Source organism: Lithobates pipiens, unplaced genomic scaffold (genome assembly GCF_037356315.1).
Source record: "Lithobates pipiens isolate NorthernLeopardFrog02 unplaced genomic scaffold, aLitPip1_a1.2 Scaffold_22, whole genome shotgun sequence".
Classification (NCBI taxonomy): domain Eukaryota; kingdom Metazoa; phylum Chordata; class Amphibia; order Anura; family Ranidae; genus Lithobates; species Lithobates pipiens.
This window is the reverse complement of record NW_027507784.1, coordinates 131,588,783-131,607,940: the sequence shown is the minus strand read 5'-3', so window position 1 is coordinate 131,607,940 and position 19,158 is coordinate 131,588,783.

Sequence of the window (19,158 nt, the reverse complement as noted above, 5' to 3'; positions counted from 1 at the left end):
GACCCAATTTTCCAACTTGTTGGAAATATTTTCTGACAAACTGGTCCGATCGGACATACTCCGATCATGTGTAGAGAATTTTGATCGGACAAAGTGCCACGCATGCTCAGATCAAATTCCTACATCAAAGCTATTGGATACTAGCGTGAACGTAGTCCCGTCGTAATGAAATAACGTCATCACGTTCTGAACGATCGGATTTTCCGACAACTTGGTCCGACCGTGTGTATGCAACAGTTTCGGACACAATCCCTCGGACAAAATCCGTCGGACAAAATCCAATGGATTTGGTTGGCAGAATGTCCGACCGTGTGTACAAGGGCTTAGGGTATGTGTATGCTTGGAGTGGAAGCTTCACCTGACAAGAGATTAGATCCAGAGAGACCACAAGTGTACTGTAGTTACCAAAATACAAATGTAGCACTGACCCCCGAAGGAGCTCTTGGTTTTATTGGGCTTACCATTACCTTCTGGACCTTGTATGCATCTAGGGGTTTCCCATGGTAGATGCCCCAAAGAATTGCAGAACTGACACTGGATCCTCTTTTTGGGATATTCATTGGAAAAGATAACACAGTTTCTCAAGGGTAGAGGGTTAGGAAAGGTAGTTCAGGTACTTTTGGAACCACAAAGAATAGGAAGTCTCTCACAATAGAAATGCAGAGAATTACTGTTTCACAACTGGATTCCCACAACTACCAGATAGGCCTTCGCTCACTAAGCCTAGCAGCTGTTAGCAGAGTGTTAAGTAAAGCAAAAGTCTCTGCCACAGACTTGAACGTAGAACACTGGAACAAAGTCTCTGCCACAGACTTGGATGTAGAACACTTGTGAAAAGTCTCTGCCACAAACTTGAATGTAACGGAGGGATATAGATACATTTAGAGAGCTATCATACGGTACCAGTATCTAGCAGCCAGTCCGGCGATACCGTATGAGTGTAGATCCATTTAGTGTCCTTCAACTTTTTTTTTTTTTCCACTTCAACGAAATTCCCCGAGAGACTTAATTCAACTTCCTCAGTTCAAATTTTTGGTCTCTTCTCGTTTTCACACCATTGTGGATTCTTTTCCTTTATACATTGGAATTTATCTACTACCCCATTTTTCCCTTGACCCCCCACCCCTGTACCCTTTGCTCTCCTGTGTTCTAGTTCCTGCCACCACTTTTTTTTCAAGATATTGCAAAATTTTCTGTATACTTACATTTTTCCCAGCTTTCCCATTTTTTGTTATTAGTCCCAGCTGTTCCTTTATCCCTTCTCTCCAGGTTTTCCATTTTTTTTATGGTACTCAATTTTATCGAACCAGTCTCTCATCTCCGGCTTTTCGGGATTCAACCAATTTTTTGGGAACAGTCCTTTTGCTGTGTTAAAAAGTATCGGTATGATTGTTTTCCCTATCTGCTTCTTCAAAGCTTTGAAATCTTGAAAAAAACATGTCTGTAGTTTATATTCTATGTTTTCCTTTGTTATTTTGTTTATGATACACAGTACCTCTCGCCAGTACTCCTCTATCTTCGGGCACTCCCACCATATGTGCAACATTGTTGCCTTTTGATTACATTTTCTCCAACATAGCGGGGAGCTCTCTGGTTGGTATCAATTTATTCTTGCCCTTGTCAAGTACCATCTGGCTAATAGTTTATAGTTCATTTTGATGGAATTCATATCTCGGGCACCCTCATAAACTGATCTTATCATCCTCTTCGCTTGTTCATCATCTATTTTTAGGTCCAATTCTTTTTCCCACTGATCTAAATATGCCGGTCTTCCGTGGCCCTCTATTTCAGTAAGTATTTTATATATTTTAGCTATTCCTTTCCTTGTCGAGTATTGGGTATAGCAGAGCTTCTCCAATGGCCTCTTTTCTCCTTCTCCTCTTATTGGCTGTGTGAGTGATTTTACAAAATGTGCTAATTACAGTTGATTCCAGTCATTTATTTTCCATCCAGTGTCATTTTCTATTTATTGTCTTGTTTTTAGTTTACCCTTCACCACTACATCCTTTAATTGCAGAATTTTTCTTTTTCTTGCCGTGAACATCTCATTACCAGGTGCAAAAAATGTAGTCCCTGAAAGTGCCATTAAAGGGGAGTTATATTTCCATTTCTCTTGCCAATTTATTGTGTCCCACACTTTAAACACGTTTTTAGTAAAAACATGTGTGTCTTGTCCCAGTGTCCTATATTTTTGTGGTATCCAAATGTTGCAGTGCAATGTGCTATCACTTAATGTGTTTTTTATCTCAACCCATTTTTTCTCAGTGTTCACGTTGTCCATTCAATCAACCTTGTCAATATTATCGCCTTGTAATCTCTCTTTACATCAGATGTTACCAGACCTCCATTTTCCCTTTTCCTTGTGATTAATGCATATTTTATTCTCGGCTTCTTGTTCTGCCAAATGTATTAAAAAAAAAAAATGTTATGATCCGAAAGAAGCTCTGCGGTACCCCTTTTGGTATGATGACCATTTTAAACCAGTTTATTCTGCCTATCCATGTCAATGTTCTAGGGCCTATCCTTGTCAAGTCCGCCTTGACTTCATTGATCAGTGGGATATAATTTGCAGCAAATAGTTTTTCTACTGTAGGGGTTAATTTTACTCCTAGATATTTTAACTCTTCCTTTACCCATGTAAATGGCAGAATTTTTTGCAAATTACGTGCCTCCTCTTCCTCCACATTTATGTTTAAAATTTCTGTTTTGACAGGATTTATTTTAAAATTTGATAATTCCGCATATATTGTTACCTCTTTCAGAATATTTGGTAAAGTCACCTCTGGGTTTGTCACATACATCAGCACAATGTCTGCGTATCCTGCGATCTTGTGCGTCTTTTCTCCCACTCTCACCCTTCCTATATGCTTGTTGTTTTTTAGGGTTGCCAACAGTGATTCCATTGATAGGACATATAGTAGGGGTGAGAGCGGGCAGCCCTGTCGTGTACCATTGCTTATCGCTATCTCAGCAGACAGTCTTCCATTTATTCTAATCATCGCAGTTGGCCCATTATACAAGTTCTCAATCCATCGTATATATCTTGGTCCTATTCCCAAATGTCTAAGTGTTTCCATTATGAATCCCCAGCCTACCCTATCAAATGCGTTTATCTAATGATAGGAGAAGAGCTGGTCTGAAGCTAGAACAGTTGGTTCTATCTTTTCCCTCTTTTGGAATTATCGTGATGTATGCCAGTATAAATTTTCTCCTGATCTTCTCTTTTTCTCCCAAATTGTTAAAATATTTACACATTTTGGGGATCAGGGCATCTTGAAATTGCTTATATTTAATTGTATATCCGTCTGGTCCAGGGCTTTTTCAAGGTGGGGTTTCTTTTATTGCTTGTTTTATCTCGTGCTCCGTAATATTTTTCTCAAGTTCTAATAGTTGCTCCTTTTGGATTTTGGGTAGCATTGCTTCTTTCAGATATTTTTGACTCTTCCTTCTTCTGGTTTCCCACTCCTGGACGACTCTTCTTTTCTTATTGTGTATAATTCACTGTAACAACGGTGAAATGCGGCTGCAATCTCTGATGATTTATTAACTATTTCACCCTTTTCATTTATGATCTTATCAATAAAGTTTATTGCCTTCTTTTTTCTTATTATATTTGCAAGTGTTCTTTAACTGAGCCTCCAGGCTCTTTCAGAGAAGCCAGCCTTATTATGCATGACCTTCTCGTGAACAGTCCTCCCCTGGGTGTTTCTACAGTTTCCGGGCCTCTCCTCAGATGAGATGGCACCGGACCACCTTTGAATCCTCCCCTCAGTTACTTTGCCTTGGGCTATCCAGCCCTGTTACTTGGAATTTGGTGGATCCACACCCCAGGCCATGAGGGCCATGGGGACTGGTCAGGAGGACCAGGACCAAGCAGACAGTAGGATCTTCTGGACCAGAACCCTGAAGCACGTGATCCCAGCACCTTAAATACCACCTTCCAGAGTGCACAGTAGGATAACACACCCACTGGGCTGGTCCCGAGAAAGGATGGAACTCAATACGCCCAGCCAGACTGCATTCTCACACTTGCCAGTGGAGACAGCGACACCTGCGGCCAAGGAGAACCTAGTGCAGTCCAACCAGACTGGTACTGAAACCATAATTTGGCATAATCAACCCTAAAACCCAACTGTGGTTTTAGGAAATAATAAATTGAAAAAACATATAGTGCATGCTCGTCAGGAGCCGGCACTACACAAAGGTAAATTAAAAAGGTGATGTTTTGTAGTAGTGGATGGTGAGTAGTGGATGGTGAAGGAATATCACTGCACGTCATTTGGAAGCATGCTGGAACACTGTTTGAATATATCATCACAGTAGTGCATGGTGAGTAGTGGATGGTGAAGGAATATCACTGCACATCATTTGGAAGCATGCTGGAACACTGTTTGAATATATCATCACAAAACCACGACCACATTGCCATCTTCAATGCATTTCAAACATTGAAACAGTCATGGGAAGAAGATTTTCAAAGTTGCATGGCTGATGTTAGCCTTTTGAGGTGGAGGCTACATGCTTTTTGCAGAAACGCAGGACATTTTTGTCGGGGTTCCCCAAGGTTCTGTTTTTGGACCTCTTATTTTCAATCTACACCTCTTCCATGGGTCAGCTGATAGCCTCTCATGGCTTTCAATATAATTTCTTCTTTGGGAAGAAGATTTTCAAAGTTGCATGGCTGATGTTAGCCTTTTGAGGTGGAGGCTACATGCTTTTTGCAGAAACGCAGGACATTTTTGTCAGGGTTCCCCAAAGTTCCATTCTTGGACCTTTTATTTTCAATCTACACCTCTTCCCTGGGTCAGCTGATAGCCTCTCATGGCTTTCAATATAATTTCTACACTGACGACACACAAATCTATCTCTCCACCCCTCAACTCACTACATCAGTCTCCTCATGCAGCACAAGGGCTGGACTGGGACAAAAATTTGGCCGTGGACTTCATCCAGACTGGCCCTCTTTAATTTTGCAAACAAGCACAAAAACAGTATATAAACTATAGGCAATTGTGCAAAAAACATAAGTAGCATAACATAAGGAGTCATCACTAACCTCTTATTATTTCACTTATTCTCCTCTGTATTTTTCTCATCCTTCTCACATCACTGCGTGAAGTTGAGGGTGAGCCGCGCAGCCATTACTTTGACAGACTTTCACTGAAACCGGCCCACTGAGCCATCAGCCCACCGGGAAACTCCCTGTAGTCCAGATGGCCAGTACATGCCTGTGCAGCACTAACTTACTAACAGACATATCTGTATGGATGTTACAACACTTCCTCAAATGCAACTTGTCCAAAACCGAGCTCATAATATTTCCTCCCCCATGTGCCTCTTCCCCTAACTTCTCTGTCAAGAGCAATGGCACAACCATCCACCGATCCCCACATGTCAGTGTGCTAAGTGTTATCCTGGACTCCGAACTCTCCTTTCAGCCCCACATCCAATCATTTTCCAAAGCTTGCCACCTCAACCTCTGCAACATCTCCAAACTACATCCCTTTCTAACCAAGGAAACCGCAAAGCTCCTGATTCACTCCCTGGTTATCTCTCACCTTGACTACTGCAACTCCCTCCTCATTGGCTTATCTTTAAAGAGGAAGTAAACCCCTTCAAACCACTTTGACCTACAGGTAAGCCTAGATTAAGGCTTACCTGTAGGTCCAAGCAATATCTCCTAAACCTATATGGTTTAGGAGATATTTGCCCGAAAATGGGCACCGCTGTCTACGGCGCATGCGCCGTAGACAGCGGCGCGCAGGCGCACTAAATGCGGCAAGTCCAAGAATGGATTTGCCTAATTTGTCGACTCCCGTGCGCATGCGCGGGAGTGACGTCATCGCGGCTTCGCCGAATGGCAGCGTCGGAGCTGCGAGACGCGACTCCCGTGCGCATGCGCGGGAGTGACGTCATCGCGGCTTCGCCGCTGTCATTGGTCGGAGCTGCGAGACGCCACCAGCAAGATGGACGCGGCGGACTACAGGGATCAGCGGCGACTTCGCTGGCTCCTGTGTCAGGTAAGTGACACATAATGAGCTACTATGCGATGCATAGTAGTCCATTATGCTTTACCTTTGCAGGGAAAAAAAGAGGAAGTAAACCCATCAGGGTTTACTTCCTCTTTAAATAGACTATCCCCTCTTCAGTCCATCATGAATGCTGCTGCCAGGCTCATCCACTTTACAAACTGCACGTTGTCTGCTATCCCTCTCTGCCAACCCCTCTATTGGCTGCCACTTGCCCAACGGATTAAATTCAAAATGCTGACAAGTTACAAAATCATCCACAACTCTGCCCCCAGCTACAACACTAGCCTAGTCAAAAAATACCGACCTAATCGTCCTCTTCATTCCTCCCAAGACCTCCTGCTCTCTAGCTCCCTCATCACCTACTCCCATATCCGCCTCCAGGACTTCTCCCAAGCCTCGCCCATCCTCTGTAATTCCCTACCCCAATCTGTCAGACTGTCTCCAAATTTATCCACTTTTAGGCGATCCCTGAAAACTTTCCTTTTCAGAGAAGCCTATCCTGCCTCCATCTAACAACTGCACTATTTTCTCCATTAGCTCATACCCCACAGCTATTACCCTTTTGTATAACTTGACCCTCCCTCCTAGATTGTAAGCTCTAACGAGCAGGGCCCTCTGATTCCCCCCTGTATTTAATTGTACTGTCTGCCCTAATGTTGTAAAGCGCTGCGTAAACTGTCGGCGCTATATAAATCCCGTATAATAATAATAATAATTTTTTTTAACATGGGTTTTCAACATAGGTTTGTATGGAACACGTTCCCATTAATGCATTTTTGTGCCTCTGTTTTTTGGAAAGGGTCAGGGTTTTTTCTTTTTCCTGCAGCATGCAGCTTTTTGCATGTAATAGACTTCAATGGACCCACATCCAAAATGCAAGCACTGCAATTTTACAGCGATTTTGCCAGGATTTGCGTTTTTTGTTATTTTCTTTTGCTTTTAATTCACTGTATATATCCGTTAGCCGCATCCAAAATGCAAGTACAGTGTTTTTACCACAATTTTTCTTTTTTTCTTTTTTTTTTTTTTAACAATTTTTCCACCATTTGCGTCTGAGTTTTTTTTTTTTTTTGCTTTACACTCACTATATATAGCCATTTGCTAATGAGCGGGCCAGGAAGCAGGCCGCCCCGTCCTTAACAACCAATGAGTCATCAGGAAGAAGCGGAAGAAAGAAGTCCGGAGGAAGAAAAAGACTGGAGGAAGAAGCGGAGGAAGAAGACCGGAGGAAGAATACCATAGGAAGAAGACATTTTTAATAAAGGACCTGTCAAAAACTGTCTCTTGTTTTTTGTCACACTACACTTCTTATTTTTGGGTGAATGGGGTACACATTCACATGGGGGGGCAGGATCTGAGGGACCCCTTGTTAAAGCGCATTTCTAGATTTTGATAAGCTACCTGTCTGCAAACCCCCCCAACGACAGCCCAGGGTTGTAAGAATGTGGCATTCTAGAAAATACATCAAAAAATGTTTTATACTTTACATTTTGACAGCATAAAATAAGAGTAGAAAACTACTTCATGTATACTATCATATATAAACCATACATTGCTTCCTATTAGAGATGGCCTTGCGGTTCGCCCGGCGGTCGGTTTGCGGCGAATTTTGCTTGTTCGCCAAACCGGCGGACTTCTAGCGCTGTTCGCGGTGGCCATATTTGTTTACATTGTGAAGAACTTTGACCCATGACACATCCATCATGATGTACAGAACAGCCAATTGAGACATTTCAGCACATGGACAATTGGACATTCCCCCTACCTTATAAATAGACCTGATCTGGTGGCCATTTTACATTCTGTGTTTTGTCAGTGTAGGGAGAGGTTGCTGTGTGAAGCAGGGACAGACTGTAGTGACACAAATCGCTAGCTATTAGGTCCACTAAAGTCTTTTTAAGGAATGGTATAGGTGTACAGTAGTGCAAGATGCCAAGCTTGGCAAGGATATATGCGCTCATATCTAAATTTCAAGATTGGGTGTTGGAAAGCCGATCTGCATGAAAAAATTTGTGCAAAAATGTGAATGATAGTTAATGGGGTATCCATCCAGCCAGTGTATCCAAAACGGCACTCACTGTTCTGCCTTCCTCTCATGATATGAGCGTTATTAGTCTTTCAGGGATCACCTTAGATCCACTGGAGGGGAGTGGCTGTTAACCACTTAAGGACTGCCACATGCCAATGTACGTCATCACAATGGCATGTACAGGCACAAGCACTTACATGTACGTGCTTGCCTTCCGGCGGGTGGGGGGTCCGATCGGACCCCCTCCCGCTGGATGCGGCGGTCCGTTTCGCTTCAGGAGCGATCCGGGATGAGGGGATGGCCGTTGGTTTCTGGCCACCCCCTCTCGATCGCTCCTGGCGAATGAGAAGCTTCCCCTGTCTGTGTAGTGTAAACACAGGCAGGGAGGAAGTGATGTCATTCTCCTTTGGGGCGGTCTTATTGACCGGACTACGTGGAGAAGTGAAAGTAAGTGTGCACCAACACTACACTGACATGGCACACAGGCACACAAACCTTAGGTTCACCGCCAGGTTTTTATAGCGCAAGGTACCCCCATATACTACCCAATAATGGTTTTAACCTCCTGATTGCCCCTAGTTAACCCTTTCACCAGCAATCACAGTATAAGTGTCACTGGTGACGCTGATTAGCCAGTTAGTTATTTAGGTTCCCCGTCAGGTTTTTATATATAACGCCAGGGACCCCCATATACTACCTAATAAAAATTTGAACCCCCTGATTGCCCCTAGTTAACCCTTTCACCAGTGATCACCGTATAAGTGTTACGGGTGACTCTGGTTAGTTTGCTTTTTATAGCATCAGGGTACCCACAATTTATTACCCAATAAAGGTTTAACCCCCTGATCACCCGGCGGGTGATATCAATTAGGTTTTAGGGTCAGGGTCTGCGTTGCCCCAGGCAGCGCTAGGTTAGTGCCAGTGCCGCTAACACGCACGCGCAAAGCATAAACCTCCCGTAGTGGTAAAGAATCTGAACAGATCAATATCTGATCTGATCAGATCTATACTAGCGTCCCCAGCAGTTTAGGGTTCCAAAAAAACGCATTGTTAGCAGGATCAGCCCAGATACCTGCTAGCACCTGCGTTTTGCTCCTCCGCCCAGCCCTCCCAAGTGCAGTATTGATCGATCACTGTCAATTACAAAACACTAAACACATAACTGCAGCGATCGAGGAGTCAGGCCTAAACCCTGCGATCGCTAATAGTTTTTTTTTGTAGCGTTTTATATTTAAATCCGGAAGGCAGTGCTTGGTTTTCGGTGTCCCGTACGTGGCTAGGCTCCCAAAAAGTCCCCCACATGTGGTATTCCCGTACTCGGGAGAAGCAGCAGAATTTATGTTGGGGTGTAATTTGACTTATGCCCATAGCATGTGTGAGCAATATATCATTTATCATATCATATATCATTTAGTGACAAATTTGTGCAAAAAAAAATTTGTAATATTCCTGCAACTTGTGGCAAAATATAAAATATTTCATGGACTCAACATGCCTCTCAGTAAATAGCTTGGGGTGTCTACTTTCCAAAATGGGGTCATTTGGGGGGATTTTGTGCTATTTTGCCATTTTATGTCCTTCGAAACTGTGATAGGTAGTGAGGAGTGAAATCAAAAATTTGCACCCTTAGAAACCCTGAAGGCAGTGATTGGTTTTCGGGGTGCCGTACGCAGCTAGACTCCCAAAAAGTCCCACATATGTGGTATCCTCATAATCAGGAGAAGCAGCAGAATATATTTTGGGGTGCAATTCCACATATAACTATGGCATGTGTGAGCAATATATCATTTAGTGACAACTTTTTGTAAACCTTTTTTTTTTTTTGTGTGTCATTATTCAATCACTTGGGACAAAAAAATATATATTCAATGGGCTTAACATGCCTCTCCGCAATTACCTTGGGGTGTCTACTTTCCAAAATGGGGTCATTTGGGGGGGTTTTGTGTTATTTTGGCATTTTATGGCCTTCGAAACTGTGATAGGTAGTGAGGAGTGAAATCAAAAATTTGCACCCTTAGAAATCCTGAAGGCAGTGATTGGTTTTCGGGGTGCCGTACACGGCTAGACTCCCAAAAAGTCCCACATATGTGGTATCCCCGTACTCAGGAGAAGCAGAAGAATATATTTTGGGGTGAAATTCCACATATAACTATGGCATGTGTGAGCAATATATCATTTAGTGACAACTTTTTGTAAACTTTTTTTTTTTTTTGTGTCATTATTCAATCACTTGGGACAAAAAAAAAATATTCAGTGGGCTCAACATGCCCCTCAGCAATTTTCTTGGGGTATCTACTTTCCAAAATGGGGTCATTTGGGGGGGTTTGTACTGCACTGCCATTTTAGCACCTCAAGAAATGAGATAGGCAGTCGTAAATTAAAAGTTGTGTAAATTCCAGAAAATGTACTCTATTTTGTAGACGCTATAACTTTTGCGCAAACCAATAAATATACGCTTATTGACATTTTTTTTTACTAAAGACATGTGGCTGAATAAATTTTGCCCTAAATGGATGACTAAAATTGAGTTTATTTGATTTTTCTTATAACAAAAAGTAGAAAATATATTTTTTTCTCAAAATTTTTGGTCTTTTTCCATTTATATCGCAAAAAATAAAAATTGCAGAGGCAATCAAATACCATCAAAAGAAAGCTCTATTTGTGGGAAGAAAAGGACGCAAATTTCGTTTGGGTACAACATTGCATGACCGCGCAATTACCAGTTAAAGCAGTGCAGTGCGAAATTGTAAAAAGACCTCTGGCCCTTAGGCTGAAAATTGGTCCGAGTGGTTAAATACACTGCAATCAATATTGATTGGAGCGTAGCAGGTGTGGTCCTCCCATCCCAACCATGATGGTCCCCGCCACCATTAGCGGCATCGTCGTGACCTCCTTGGTGTTCTGGGAGGCCTTTTCCCCCTGCATCCTCCTTTGTTCTTGCCGCAAATGCGTGACACCAGTATGTCACATGCTCACGCTGCAAAGCCACGCATGTGAGTGGAATCACAGACGTCGATTGCAGACACCACCTGGATGGTACAGCCCCCCCCCCCCCCCCCCTGTGGCCAAAAGCTCAACTGTGGGGACAAATTGGGGAGAATCGTGAAGAGTCACATTTTCCCACTGTGCCGGGAAGCCGAGTGGAGAAGGTGGCACACCCCCCAAAAGTGAGACCCAAAGGAGGAGCAGCATGGCTTTTCACAGGAATCTGTTGAAGAACAAACAAAATATATGACAGTTATACAAAAACATTTTAATTGGTATTTCAATCTTATATCGTTTAATTTATTCATATTCATTACTGTATTCTTCATATTAAATATTTATATAGAAATTCAAATGAGCAATACATGAGGTGTATCTTCCCAAGATAGTGAGAAAAGGGTGTTCTAGGGGGGAATATTTTTTCTAAAACCTATCTATACAGTCCAAGAACAATTTTTCTGGACTGGACACTGGTAATTACATTTATTTTAATTCAATGTTGATCCTCCCTAGAACCTAGCTAGTTTTTCATGATGCAAAACCTTTAAGAAAGGGTGCATAAGAAATGGACTTGTTTAGGCCAGGAAAAATATCCAAATATCCATCTTTGTTTGTGTTGAAGTAGTATTTTGTTCCAATCACCGCCTCGATCTGGGATATGAATCCGATTGAGTACAGTGAAAGAAACTTTGGAAATCCTATAGTTGTGCTGTAGGACTACATGTCTACCTAGGGGAAGGTATCTATTCCCAATTTCCATACTATAGACTTGTTTAGAGGTTCTACACCAGAATTTCTGCTTGGTTTTGCCTATATAGAAGGCCCCACATTCACATAACATTATATAAACAACTCCACATGTTTGACAGTTGGCAAAATGTTTGGGATTAAAGATTTGGCCAATGGGAGAAGAAGAGATTTTTCTTTTCTGATTAGAGGACAATAAGCACAGTGCCCACATGGGTAGGTGCCATAAAGGGAGCAGTGTTTTTTATTGGGCTTTTTCTGATACTCACTTTTGACTAGCTTATCTTTTAGAGAGAAGAAGCTTGTCTAAAGGTAATTGAGGGAGTCTCAGGTAGAAATTGTTGAACCTTGTAATCATCTGTAAGTATGGACTAGTATTTCTGAATGATTTCTCTGATTTGTCTGTGTTAAGAAAAATGCATAATTATGCACATAGAATCAACATCCTTGTCGACCTTTGATTTGTGTTTAAATAAGAGATCTTCCCATGGTTGTTGGCCTGTTATATTATAGGCTTTGCGCAAGCAGTAATGGCTGTAGCCTCATTCAAACAGCCTGTTTTGATGTTTCCCAGCTTCTGATTTGAACAATATTTAATTAGAACAAATTCTTCGTATACAAAGATATTGTCCATAGGGGATTGCATTTTTGAGAGGAATTGGATGAAAGCTATTTGCGTGTAACAGCAGTGTTTTTTCTATCCAAGGTGCTGCTCAATTCTCCTGTCTGATTAAGGTCTACCCGAACATCTAGAAATGTGACCGACTTAGGCCGCGTACACACGGGCGGACTGTTCGCCCAACTAAGTTCGTCAAACAATCCGACAAACAGTCCGTTCAAAATTTGCATGAACGGACTTGACCACACACGATGAGCAGACAGTCCGCTGAAAGCGTGCGCGATGACGTACGGCACGTACGACGGGACTAGAAATAGGAAGTCCAAGACACAGCAAAGCACCCTTTGGGCTCCTTCTGCTGACTTTGCGTTAGTAGAAGTTTGGTTAGAGACGATTCGCGCTTTTCAGACTTCAGCTTAATTTGTCCGTTCACTGCGGCGCAGTCTACCTGTGAGGTTTGTATCTGTCTTTCGGTACGCGTGGATCAGTTGTACCTGTTATTAGGCGCTTCTGGTCCGCTCGTTTCTGGGTTTCAGGTCGTTCTTCATAGGTCTGGCTGTTCTTCAGTGCGTTCAGTTGAGCTTGTTTGTCCAGCCGACCGTTTCAAAGCCATGGAGAGTGGACGTACTCGGGAACGAGTTCGTTCTATATTGGGGCTTGGTGTTGGGGTTAATACTTTGACCCGAGCCCAGTCTGTGAACAGGGTGAGGAGGAGTTCATGGACAAAGAATTGGTTGCGCCAGCGTGACCAATTCTCGCATATGCCTTTACTCCGTGAGATCCGTGAGAATAATCCTGATGATTTCAGGAATTATCTCAGGATGACGGACCCCGTTTTTCACCGTCTGCTGGCTTTCCTGACCCCTTATATCAGCAGGCAGGATACCTGCATGCGGCAAGCCATCACTCCGGAGCAGAGGCTCGTCGCCACGTTGCGCTACTTGGCGACAGGGAGAAGCCTTCAGGACCTCAAGTTCTCGACAGGCATCTCCCCCCAGGCTCTGGGGATCATTATTCCAGAGACCTGTTCTGCCATTATTCGGGTCCTGCAGAAGGACTATATGAAGGTAAGTTTGTTCTTTTAATATTGCATTAAATGTGTTATATGGATTGTATGTTTGTATTCATTTCATCATGACTTTTAATATCCATGACAGGAATATGATGTGAATGTCCCCTTTATATGAATGCATGCATTTTTTTTTTTTTTTGTGTCATTTTTTTTTGAGCTTTTTACCTTTTTGTGTCCCACGTGCATATTTGCTTTCATTAACGTCCTCAGCATTCAATCTTGGACCCCATATACACCCACAGCCGAGACTGTTTTTCTCTATAATTCATATTGTCAGCTCCATTGTACTATTTTACTTGCCCCCCCCCCCCCACCCTTTGTATACTCTTTGTATACACCCTGTGTGTGTGTGTGTGTGTGTAGATAGATAGATAGATAGATAGATAGATAGATAGATAGATAGATAGATAGATAGATAGATAGATAGATAGATATCTAGATAGATAGATATAGATATAGATAGACAGATAGATAGATATAGATAGATATCTAGATAGACAGATAGATAGATAGATATATAGATATAGATAGATAGATAGATAGATAGATAGATAGATAGATAGATAGATAGATAGATAGATAGATAGATAGATAGATAGATAGATATAGATATAAATAGATATAGATATATATGGATTGATATATATGGATTGTCAACTCATTAATTAGTCCCCCCACTCAAATTGGTTGCAGGTGTTGGATACTCATTAATTAGTCCCCCCACCCCACTCAAATTGCTTGCAGGTGTTGGATACTCATTAATTAGTCCCCCACCCCAATCAAATTGCTTGCAGGTGTTGGATACTCATTAATTAGTCCCCCCACCCCACTTACCCACCTAACTTATGTCCCCTGGTCCATCAGAGGGCTGATTAATCTGTGAATTGGTCCGCCTTTTTTTTTTTTTTTTTTTTTGCAGAAAACAAATTTGCAATATTTCTGTTTAACTGTTGTTCCAAAATGTTTTTGAGTTTTATTTGTTATGAATTGTTTTTATTTAATGACTCATTTTGTTTTTTTTCCCTGTGTTTGACTCCCCAGTGTCCTTCCACGCCACAGGAATGGCAGACTGTGGCTTCCCAATTCGCTGCCCGTTGGGACTTTCCCAACTGCGGAGGGGCGATCGACGGGAAACATGTGAGGATTGTGCCCCCACCCCATTCGGGGTCCTACTATTGGAATTATAAGGGGTTCCATAGTGTGGTGCTAATGGCGGTGGTGTCGGCACAATGTGACTTTCTTTATGTGGATGTGGGGAAGAACGGCCGGATGTCTGACGGAGGAGTCTTTAGGCAGACCGAGTTCTGCCACCGTCTTATCACTGGTGGCCTGGACTTGTCACCAGATGCCGAGAATGTGGAGGGTCTACCGTTTGTGTTTCTGGCTGATGAAGCGTTCGGTCTGAGTGAACATCTTATGAAACCCTTCCCCCAAAGGACCCTCACCCCGGAGAGGAGGGTTTTTAATTACCGGCTGGCCAGAGCAAGAAGGGTTGTGGAGAGTGCCTTTGGCATTATGGCCAGCCGGTTCCGTCTGTTACTGACAGCGATCAACCTTGCAGAATATAAACTGAACTATGTGATTCTGTGCTGCTGCATTCTGCACAATTTTCTACGTAAATTTTCAGGTAACCAGTACCTGCAGCCTATTGGGCCTGAGGCCAGACTAATATTTCCAGAACTGACAGGGCTGGATCATGCCCTTCCTGGCTTAGCCCCCCAAACAGCACGTGAGGTGTGTGACCGCTATGTCAGCTATTTTAATGGTAGGGGGGCTATTCCAATGCCAGCTGAGCAATAAAAATGTATTTTTCTTGAAATATGTATTGTCTGTTCAAATTTTTAAGTTTGGTTCTTGTTTGCTTTTCACGTTGCTTGTCTCCTACATTGTCCTAATTCAGGGATATGCAATTGGCCAACCTCCAGCTGGTGCAAAACTACAAGTCAATCATGCCTCTGGGTCTCATGCTTGTGGCTGTCAGTCTTGCTATGCTTCATGGGACTTGTAGTTCTGCAACAGCTGGATTTCCACTAATTGCATATTCCTGTCCTAGTGCATTTGTATAGCAAAGTGGTTTTTGACAATAGGAAATAAGGCCCTTTGTGACAGAAAACACAAAATGACTTTCCAAACTGGTATTGAAAGGTATTGAGTATTGAAAGAAGTAGACACACACACACACACACACATCTTTTTTTTGATTTTTTAATAGTGCACATTCCAACCAGTGCCTCTTTTTTAGATATTTTTCTTTTTGTGTTTTTTTTTTTTAAATTTTTTTTTTTTTTTTGTAAACATAGAAATATATAGATATATCTATATATAAAATACAATTATCACAAAAAATAAAAATAAAAGCATATTTTTAACTATTTCCAGAAAACAAGGGGTAAAGCCAAATTTTGAAGATGCACACCAAAAATTGGTAATGTCAACATGTGCTATGTACCATCATGAGTGATCAATGGACATGTTTGGTGTGTGCAATCCCTTCCTCTCACATACTAGAATGAGGAAGGGTTTGCAAACACCAAATGCGTCCATTGCGATCCTCTGATGGCACATGGGCTGCTCCGCCTCTTGTCTGAGTCTTTGTTCCCCTATGAGAATGAAAAAAAAAAAAAAAATGGATACTTTTAAGCATAGTGATATTTGAGTTCAGAAATTTGAATATGAAACATTGGTTTGAATTGGTGTACAATTATTAGCTGGTTATTACAAGCTCCTAGTTTAATACATCATTAAAATGACATTTTTTTTAGTTAGGCTGTGTCCAGACTGCTGCGATGTGCGAACGCTGCAAATCTACTGTGGTTTCACGCATCGCATGCGCAGTTCGCACTGCCCTATGTGACCTGCTGGGAGTATCAGTGTAAAGTTTTATTGACACCTCCAAATTAGTTCTCATATCACAGTGCAATCTTTAAACTCGGACAGGAATCGGACCACATGGTGTGAACACCCATGTGATCCGATTCGGCTGTGGACTAAAAAAGGGCCATGTACAAGTTTGGGCCGGATGCGATGCGAATTCAGCCATACTATATGTATGGCTGAAATCACATCACACAGAGATCACATGTGATTTGCACTGCAGTGCGGTGCAAATCACATTTGATCTCGTACATTGCAGCAATGTGAACCTAGCCTTTAACCAAACTGTGATACTTTATATCTTTTGTCCAAGTTTCACAGACGGACACACTCGAATCATCCCCTGGAGTACCTGTGTGTGATTATGTCAAAAAATGTTCTATGATGTCCCAAACTACACTAAATGTTTCCCAGTCCAGATGTTGAACCAGCATTTTATCTATCTATCTATCTATCTATCTATCTATCTAATTTTTTTTATTGAGTCTACATTGCACTGAATAAATTTATGAAACTTTATTAAAAATTTATATCCTAGAAACTGAGTGTGACAATTCAGTTTATCATGAACAATACAAAAAAATTAATAACTAATTAAAATCTAATCCAACACCAGATAAATTTACACCATATACAAATTCATGCTATTTACGCCCACATATACGAACAACCATATGCGCTCATTACATAAACTATTAACTACACGCACGATCAAATCCACCAGATTTACATACAATACCTACACGAACGATTACGAACAAATCCGCCAGATTTACATATAATACCTATACGAACGATTATGTCCGACAGTCACAATAAACGTGGAGTTTACTCACTTTTTTTCAGGGCCTTTTTGATGCGATGATATTGGTACGGCTCCCTGGACTTGATGTCGGACCATCGTTTCCGGAGCTGGTCCTTGCCTCTTCGTACCCCAAATTTGTTATGCAACGTTGTGACGACCTTATCCAAGATACCGCTTTTCCGGACATTGGGTTTGGGGTACGGGCCATTTTCCCCATCATAGTCCTCCCTTCTTAATATAGCCACCATCTCCACCATCTCTTCAAAGGCCATATTGGTGGCCTTATATCTCCTCCTTGCTCCGGAAGCATGGGGTCCATGGCTTTCCTCCGCGCTGCTCACGCTGCTCATTGAATTTGCGTCCGCCATTTTCACCTATCATTCACCCACAGCGGAACGAGGGTAAAAGGGGTGGGGAAATACGGTCACAAGGAACGTCAGGGGCGGGCGACGCAGGCGGAGCCTGAACGCATGCGCTGTATATAAAGCGTTACCGCGAGGCCGTACGCTTGTCCGAACGGAAGCAGCGAGTGCTACACGCGACGGTAAGATAGTTATCGTTTTATTTTAGTTTAATTTTAAGCCTGCGTTAGGAATGTGTATATTGAAATTTAACCTTATTGATGTTTAATTGATTTTTATGTGGGTTGGTGGTTGAGTGGGGTTGGTGTTTTGTGTGGTAGTGTGGGGGTGGGGGTGGGTGTATAGGGGGGGTAGTGTGTGTGTGTGTGTGTGTGTGGGGGGGGGGTAGTGTGTGTGTGTGTGTGGGGGGGGGGTAGTGTGTGTGTGTGTGTGTGTGTGTGTGTGTGTGTGTGGGGGGGGTAGTGTTTGTGTGTGTGGGGGGGTAGTGTGTCTGTGTGTGTGTGTGTGTATGGGGGGGTAGTGTGTGTAGTGTGTGTGTGTGTGTGGGGGGGGTAGTGTTTGTGTGTGTGTGTGGGGGTAGTGTGTGTGTGTGTGTGTGTGTGTGTGTGTGTGTGGGGGGGGGTAGTGTTTGTGTGTGTGGGGGGGTAGTGTGTGTGTGTGTGTGTGGGGGGTAGTGTTTGTGTGTGTGGGGGGGTAGTGTGTGTGTGTGTGTTGTAGTGTTTGTGTGTGTGGGGGGGTAGTGTGTGTGTGTGTGTGTGTGGGGGGGGGGGGTAGTGTTTGTGTGTGTGGGGGGGTAGTGTGTGTGTGTGTGTGTGTGGGGGGGGGGGGTAGTGTTTGTGTGTGTGGGGGGGTAGTGTGTGTGTGGGGGGTAGTGTGTGTGTGGGGGGGTAGCGTGTGTGGTAGTGTGTGTCTCGCCTACATTGTCACAATATAAATAGTGTGCATTTGGTCTGACTTTTTTTCCTTTTTTTTTAGTATTTATTTACTTATTTTTATTTTTATTTTTTTTCAGAAAACAACATAAACAGAAAATGCAAAAGTATACCCCAGACCCCTTTAAGGAGGAGGCCTTCCTCTCCACATTTCTTGATTTAATTGAGTCGCACAGGAGTCTTTGGGATTCAAAACACCCACAATATTCTAACCGTCATGCCCGGAAGAAGACACTGGAGACAGTTTTGACGTTTGTGAAAACCCGACTCCCCCAGGCAGACACTGACTTTGTGAACGCCAAAATTAAGAACCTGCGTAGCGTGTATAGGCGGGAGCGCAGAAAGATCCTAGAGTCCCAAACATCAGGATCAGCAGCAGGTCAGGTCTATGTACCTAGGCTGTGGTATTATGACAGGCTGCGTTTTCTGGATGACACGTCAGAAGCCAGGCAGTCACTTTCTACTCTTCCGTCTACCCGTCCCTCCACCCTTCCCTCCGCCTCAGGTGAGCCATCCCTGGAAGATCCAGACCCTTCCTTGCTGGACGAAGTTGATGCGCCCAGCTGGAGCCAGGTATATTTTAGTTTCTAAAGTTTGGATTGCTCAAATATTAATGATGTAAAGTTCAATGTTTGAATTGCTTCCAAATCTAGGATTTCATCACAAATTAAATTAGATAGAAGGATACAGTAGTTTACACA